Source organism: Trachypithecus francoisi, unplaced genomic scaffold, assembly GCF_009764315.1.
Source record: "Trachypithecus francoisi isolate TF-2019V2 unplaced genomic scaffold, Tfra_2.0 Lachesis_group14, whole genome shotgun sequence".
In the NCBI taxonomy this organism is placed as follows: domain Eukaryota; kingdom Metazoa; phylum Chordata; class Mammalia; order Primates; family Cercopithecidae; genus Trachypithecus; species Trachypithecus francoisi.
This window is the reverse complement of record NW_022681459.1, coordinates 3,633,196-3,640,592: the sequence shown is the minus strand read 5'-3', so window position 1 is coordinate 3,640,592 and position 7,397 is coordinate 3,633,196. Positions and strand designations below refer to the sequence as shown.

Here is a 7,397-nt window from a genome sequence, read left to right as displayed (position 1 = left end):
CTCTCTGTTGACCCTTGGCTTAGCCCAGAAATGCAGGGAAAGCAGAAGCTGGTTCCAGGCCAACCAACACTCCTGACTCCAGAGTTGGGGGTTGTTAGAGAGCCCTTTCCCAAAAAGCCTGACACCCATGTCTTTAGTCTGGCAGCTGTGCTAGTTGCTTTTAATTGGCTGACAGGTGCCCAGTGTTTAGCCTCTGAATTCTAAGGAAAAATAGGACAGACTAGCAAGTGAAAGGGGTCCAATGGTACTCACCATGTGGTATCCCGGATGAGCCCCCAAGATGTGTCTGGTTGGTTCTTGCCAGTGGGTTCATGGTCTTGCTGACTTCAAGAATGAAGCCGTGGACCTTTGCAGTGAGTGTTACAGCTCTTAAAGATGGCAAGGACCCAGAGAATGAGCAGTAGCAAGATTTATTGTGAAGAGCAAAAGAATAGTTTCCACAGTGTGGTTGGGTACCCAAGTGGGTTGCTGCTGCTGGCTAGGGTGGCAAGTTTTTATTCCCTTATTGTCCCCTTCCATGTTCTGTTTCTATCCTATCAGAGTGCCCTTTTTTCAATCCTTCCTATGATTGGCTACTTTTAGAATCCTGCTGATTGGTGTGTTTTACAGAGTGCTGATTGGTGAGTTTTACAATCCTCTTGTAAGACAAGAAAGTTCCCCAAGTCCCCACTCGACCTCAGCACAGGATGCCATGAGATTTTCAAAACCTGACATTCCCCAGGGAAAGACTGACCCTCTTCAGTGAGACTTACTTGAAAGATGCTTGAAATGCAGGGTAAGGTCTTGGTTTTTCCCCACTCTCAGAGAGACTCCAGGTAGACTCCCAGACCCCCAGATCAGCCCTCCACCCTGACTTCAATCTCAGAACAGCTGAACTCTGGAAAGTCAAGATCACCTGATGACATGGAAGGTTCAGAGCAGATGGTTGGTGCAGGGCCTTCATGGTGCAAATGATCCTGAGGTACAGGTAAGGTATGATGGCCATGGTCCGGAAGAAGGAGCTGGTGTTGGCGAGGGTGGACAGCACACCCTGGAGCATGCAGTTCCATGACAGCCTGCGAAGTCCTGCAGCACCCCATAGAAGTAGGAGGTGGCCGACAGCAGGTTGGCCAGTGACAGGAAGAGCAACAGGTGCTGTGCCCAGCTGCACAGGTCAGGCCACAGGGTGTGCATGGGCACCAGCAGGCCTGAGCCAAGCACAGAGAGTGCACAGGACAGCAGCACCACAATGCACTCTGAAGGCACCCACTTGGTGGGCAGCACAGGTGGTGACATGGTGTGGGGGACTGGGAACTGGAGCTCCATGAGGACAGAAGCTAGGCTGCATATGTGGCCACCACTGCCACCATCTGGGCAGCAAGGCACCTGAGGCTGGCGTCCAGGTGCCCACCCTGCCAGCATCTGGATGATTCTGGCCCATCTAGGCCCTGGGCCCTCGATTTCATATAAATTTTAAAATAGTTTTTTTTTTCTAGTTCTGTAAAGAATGTCATTTAGAGTTCAACACGAATGGCATTCAATCTGTAAATTGCTTTGGCAGTATGGCCATTTCAACAATATTGATTTGTCCTATTCATGAACATGGAATGTTTCTCCATTTCTTTTTGGCATTCTGACTTCTTTGAGCAGTGTTTTGTAATACTCATTGTAGAAGTCTTTCAGCTTCCTAGTTAGATGTATTCTTAGGTATTTCATTCTTTTTGTGGCTATTGTGAATGGGATTGTGTTCTCGATTTGTCTCTCAGCTTGCATGCTGTTGGTGTATAGAATGCTAGTAAGTTTTGCACATTGATTTTGTATCCTGAAACTATACTGAGGTTGTGTATCAAATCAAGGAGCTTTTGGGCAGAGACTATTAGGTTTTTCCATGTGTAGAATCAAGTCATCTGCAAACAGGGATATTTTGACTTCCTCTCTTCCTGTATAGATGCATTTTATTTCTTTCTTACCTGTTTGCTCTGGCTAAGGCTTCCAGTACTATATTTAATAGCAGTGGTGAGAGAGGGCATCCTTGTCTTGTTCTAGTTTTCAAGGAAAATGCTTATAGCTTTTGTTGATTAAGTATGATATTGGATGTGAGTTTTACATAGATGCCTCATTATTTTGAAGTATGTTCCTTTAATGCCTAGTTTGTTTAGGGTTTGCAACATGAAGAGATGTTAAATATTATTGAAAGTCTTTTGTACATTTGTTATGATAATTATGTGGTTTTTGTTTTTGTTTTTTTTTTTAGTAACAGGCTTAATTCACTTTATTTTTCTTGTATAAAAAGCCTATGTTGTAGCCACAGCTGGAGCCTGGGTCCGCTGCACGGAGACTCTGGTATGGGTCTTGACAAGGTGGTCAGTGAATTCCTGATAGGGAGACTTGGTAAACACAGTCTCCTTCCAGAGGTCAGGGGTCAGGTAGCTGTAGGTCTTAGAGATGGCATCAAAGGTGGCCTTGGCAAAGTTGCCCAGGGTGGCAGTGCAGCCCCGGGCTGAGGTGTAGCAGTCATCAATACCAGCCATCATGAGCAGCTTCTTGGGCACAGGCGCTGAGACGATGCCAGTGCCCCTGGGTGCAGGGATGAGGCGCACCAGCACAGAGCCGCAGCGGCCTGTCACCTTGCAAGGGACCGTGTGGGGCTTGCCGATCTTGTTCCCCCAGTAGCCTCTGCGCACCGGGACAATGGAGAGTTTGGCCAGGATGATGGCCCCACGGATGGCGGTGGCCACCTCCTTGGAGCACTTAACACCCAGGCCAACGTGGCCATTGTAGTCCCCGATAGCAACAAACGCCTTGAACCTGGTGCGCTGGCCAGCACGGGTCTGCTTCTGCACCGGCATAATCTTCAAAACCTCGTCTTTGAGAGAGGCCCCCAAGAAAAAGTCAATGATCTCAGATTCCTTAATGGGCAGAGAGAAGAGGTAGATCTCCTCCAGGACTTGATCTTCATGTCCTTGACCAAGCGGCCCAGCTTGGTGACGGGCATCCACTCCTTATCCTCGGCCTTGCCTCCGCGAGCTCCGCGGCCTCGGCCCCGACCCCGTCCAGGGCCGCGACCCCGGCCCCGGATGCCACTGCCGAAACCTCCGCGGAAGCCACCGCGGTTCCCCATCCCAGGGCCACCAGGGCCTCCGGGCCCCCCCGCTGCACCGGCGTCATCCGCCATTTGGTGTTTTCTCGGAGAAGAAGCGGTTTTTGTTTTTAGTACAGTTTATGTGGTGAATCACATTTATTGATTTGCATATGTTGAACCAAACTTGCATCCCAGGGATAAAGCATACTTAATCATGGTGGATTAGATTTTTGATGTGCTGCTAGATTCCACTTGCATATATTTTGTCGAGAATTTTTACCTGATGTTCATCAAGTATATTGGCCTGAAGTTGTCTTTTTTCATTGTGTCTCTGCCAGGTTTTGTTATCAGGATGATGCTGGTCTCATAGAATGAGTTAAGGAGGAGATTCTCCTCCTCAATCTTTTGGAATCATTTCAGTAGAAATGGTACCAGCTCTTGCTTATACATCTGGTAGATTTTGGCTGTGAATTCACCTGTTCTTGGTTTGTGGGCTTTTTATTACTGATTCAATTTCACAATTCATTGTTTGTCTGTTTAAGGGTTCAATCTCTTCCTGGTTCAATCTTGGGAGGTTGTATGTTTACAGTAATCTATCCATTTCTTTCAGGCTTTCTAGCTTGTGTGTATAGAGGTGTCCATAATAGTCTCTGAGGGTATTTGTATTTCTGTGGGGTTGTGGTAACATTCCGTTTATCATTTCTGATGGGTTTATTTGGATATTCTCTCTTTTTTTCTTTATTAGTCTAGCTAAAAGTAAGACTAATAAAGTACCTTACTTTTTTTTTTTCAAAGAACCAGTTCCTGGATTCATTGATCTGTGTGTGTGTGTGTGTGTGTGTGTGTGTGTGTGTTTTACATCAATTTCCTTTAGCTCAGCTCTAATTTTCTAATTTCTTTTCTTCTGCTAGCTTTGGGGTGGATTTGCTCTTGTTTTCCTAGTTCTGAGGTGTCGTGATGTTAGGTTAGTAATTTGAGAGCTTTCTAACTTTTGTTGTGGGCATTTAGTGCTATAAACTTTCCTCTTAACACTGCATTGGCTGTATCCCAGAGATTCTGATATATTCTATCTTTTTCCTCATCAGTTTCAAATAATTTCTTTATTTCTGCATTAATTTTATTACTTACCCAGAAGTCGTTTGGGATAAAGTCATTTAATTTCCATTCACTTCTTTGGTCTTGAGTGACTTTCTTATTATTTATTTCTATTTTTATTGTGCTGTGGTCTGAGTATGTGGTTGATATAATTTCTGTTTTTTAAAATTTGGTGAAGATGTTTTTTGTGGCCGATTGTGTTATTGATTTTAAAGTATGTGCCATGTGCAGATGAGAAGAATGTATATTCTATTGTTTTTGGATGGAGAGTTCTGTAGATGTCTATAGGTCCATTTGTTCAAGTGTTGAGTTAAGATCCCAAATACCTTTGTTAGTTTTCTGCTTTGATCATTTAAAACTGTCGCTGTGGTGTTAAGAGTCTCCCACTATTATTATGTGGTTATTTAAATGTCTTCATTCGTCTCTAACAACTTGCTTTATAAATCCAGGTGCTTCTGTGTTGGGTGCATATATATTTAGGATAGTTAAGTCTTCTTGTTGAATTAAGTCATTTACTACTATATAATGCTCTTCCTTGTCTTTATTGATCTTTTTTAGTTTAAAATCTATTTTGTCTGAAATTCAAATAGCAACCCTTTTTTTTTTCTGGTTTCCATTTGCTTGGTAGATTTTTCTCCATCTCTGCATTTTGAGCTTATGGGTTTCATTGCACATGAGTCTCTTGAAGAAAGTTTTGCTTCTTTATCCAACTTGACACTCTGTCTTTTAATTGGGGGCATTTATCTTGTTTACATTCAAAGTTAGTATTGTATGTATGGATTTGATCCCATGATCATGTTGTTAGCTGTTTATTATTCAGACTTGTTTATGTGGTAGCTTTAAAGCATTACAGGTCCATGTGCTTAAGTAAGTTTTTGTACTGGCTGGCAGCAGTCTTACCTGTCCATATTTAGCACTTCCTTCAGGATCTTTTGTAATGCATTTGGTATTAATGAATTCCCTTAGCACTTGCTTGTCTGAAAAGGCTATTTGCTTATGAAGCTTACTTTGGCTGGATATAAAATTCTTGGTTGAAAATTATTTTCTTTAGGAATACTGAACATGGAACCCCCATCTTTTCTGGCTTGCAGGGTTTCTGCTAATGGGTCTGCTGTTAGCCTGGTAGGATTCTATTTGTAGATGTATTAGTCCATTTTCATGCTGCTATGAAGAAATACCCAAGACTGGGCAATTTATTAAAACATGGTTTAATGGACTCACAATTCCACATGGCTAGGGAGGTCTCACAATTATGGCAGAAGGTGAAGGAGGAGAAAAGGCACATCTTACATGGCAGCAGGCAAGAGAGCATGTGCCAGGGAACTGCCATTTATAAAACCATCAGATCTCTTGAGACTTATTCACTATCATGAGAACAGCATGGGAAAACGTGCCTTCATGATTCAATTACCTCCCACAACATGTAGGGATTATAGGAGTTACAATCCAGGATGAGATTTGGGTGGGGACACAGCCAAACCATATCAGCAGGCAACCTGCACTTTCTCTCTAGCTTTCTTATCAGGTGTTCTCTCATTTTGACCTTGGAGAATCTGATGACTATATGTCTTGGGGATGGTCTTCTTGTTAGTATTTCACAGGGATTCTCTCAATTTTCTGAATTTGAATGTGGCTTCTCTAGTGTGGTTAGGGAAATTTTTATGAATAATATCCTGAAAAATGTTTTCCAAGTTGGTTAGTTTCTCTTCCTTTCTTTCACACATGCCAGTTAATCATATAATGGGTTTCTTTTCATAATGTCATATTTCTGAGAGGTTTTGTTCATTCTTTATTTTTAAAAAATTTTTCTCTGACTGAGTTGTTTTAGAGAGTCTTCAAGCCCTGAGATTCTTTCCTCAGCTTGGCCAATTCTGCTGTTAATACTTGTGATTGCATTATGAAATTCTTGTAGTATGTCTTTCAGCTCTATCAGATCAGTTTTGTTCTTTCTTTTAATGGCCATTTTATCTACCAGCTCCTATATAGATTTATTGTAATCCTTAGATTCCTTGGATTGGGTTTCCACTTTCTCCTGCATGTCAGTGATCTTTGTTTCTGTCCATATTCTGAATTCTATTTCTACCATTTCAGCCATCTCAGCCTGATTAAGAACCATTGCTAGGAAATTAGTGTGATCATTTGGAGGTAAGAAGACACTCTGGATTTTTGAGTTGTCAGAGTTCTTGTGCTGGTTCTTCCTCATCTCTGTGGGCTGATGTTCTTTGAAGCTTTTTTTTTTTTTTTTTTTTTTTTTTTTTGAGACAGAGTCTCGCTCTGCCGCCCAGGCTGGAGTGCAGTGGCCGGATCTCAGCTCACTGCAAGCTCCGCCTCCTGGGTTTAGGCCATTCTCCTGCCTCAGCCTCCCGAGTAGCTGGGACTACAGGCGCCCGCCACGTCGCCCGGCTAGTTTTTTGTATATATATATATTTTTTTTAGTAGAGACGGGGTTTCACCGTGTTAGCCAGGATGGTCTCGATCTCCTGACCTCGTGATCCGCCCGCCTCGGCCTCCCAAAGTGCTGGGATTACAGGCTTGAGCCACCGCGCCCGGCCTGAAGCTTTGACGTAGCTATCCTTTGGATGGTTTTCTTCTCATTTTATTTATTAGATGTCCTTGGTGGTTTGATTGTAGTGTGAGGTGGGTTCAGTAAACTGGCTTCATTTCTGGAAGACTTTTGAGGGCCAAGACTCTGCTCAAGACTTCTGGACCACGCCCTCTAACTCTGGAGGACTGGTATTGGGTCTCTGGCTTTGTCCTCTGGCCCCTCAGGTTAGGAACCTGCTGCACTGGAGGGGGCCAAAGTATTCCTGAACTACTGGTCACAACACTCTGGTGGGTGTTGCCAGCCATTGGTAGAGTGGTGACAGCAAAATCCATCCTCATTCACACATACCAGCATCAATAGCAGTACAGCAGAGTATGCACTCTTTGGCTGTGGTGGAGTACTGGCAGTTGCAGGAGTGCTGGCCTCTTTGCTAGCATTTGCAGTAAGGGGGTGTTAGGCTGCAGGCAGTGAACAAAAGTACAGTGGCACAATTATGGCTCACTGCAGCCTAAAACTCCTGAGCACAAGCATTTTTCTAAACTCAGCTTCCTGAGTAGCTGGGGCTACAGGTACATTCCACTAAGGCTGGCTAACTTAAAAATTTTGTTTGTAGAGATGGGGTGTCACTTTGTTACTCCAGCAGATCTCAGACTTCTGACATCAAATGATCCTCCTCCCTCAGCTTCCTGCTAAAGT

The 7,397-nt window shown here is 43.6% G+C and overlaps 1 pseudogene across 1 annotated transcript; it reads right to left on the bottom strand.

Moving 5' to 3' along the window:
* Positions 1-2,220: 2,220 nt before the first annotated feature.
* On the bottom strand, positions 2,221-3,174 carry LOC117095605 (annotated as a pseudogene). Its single transcript, XR_004442108.1, has one exon. The product of XR_004442108.1 is annotated as a 40S ribosomal protein S2-like (transcript).
* Between the last annotated feature and the right edge of the window lie 4,223 nt (positions 3,175-7,397).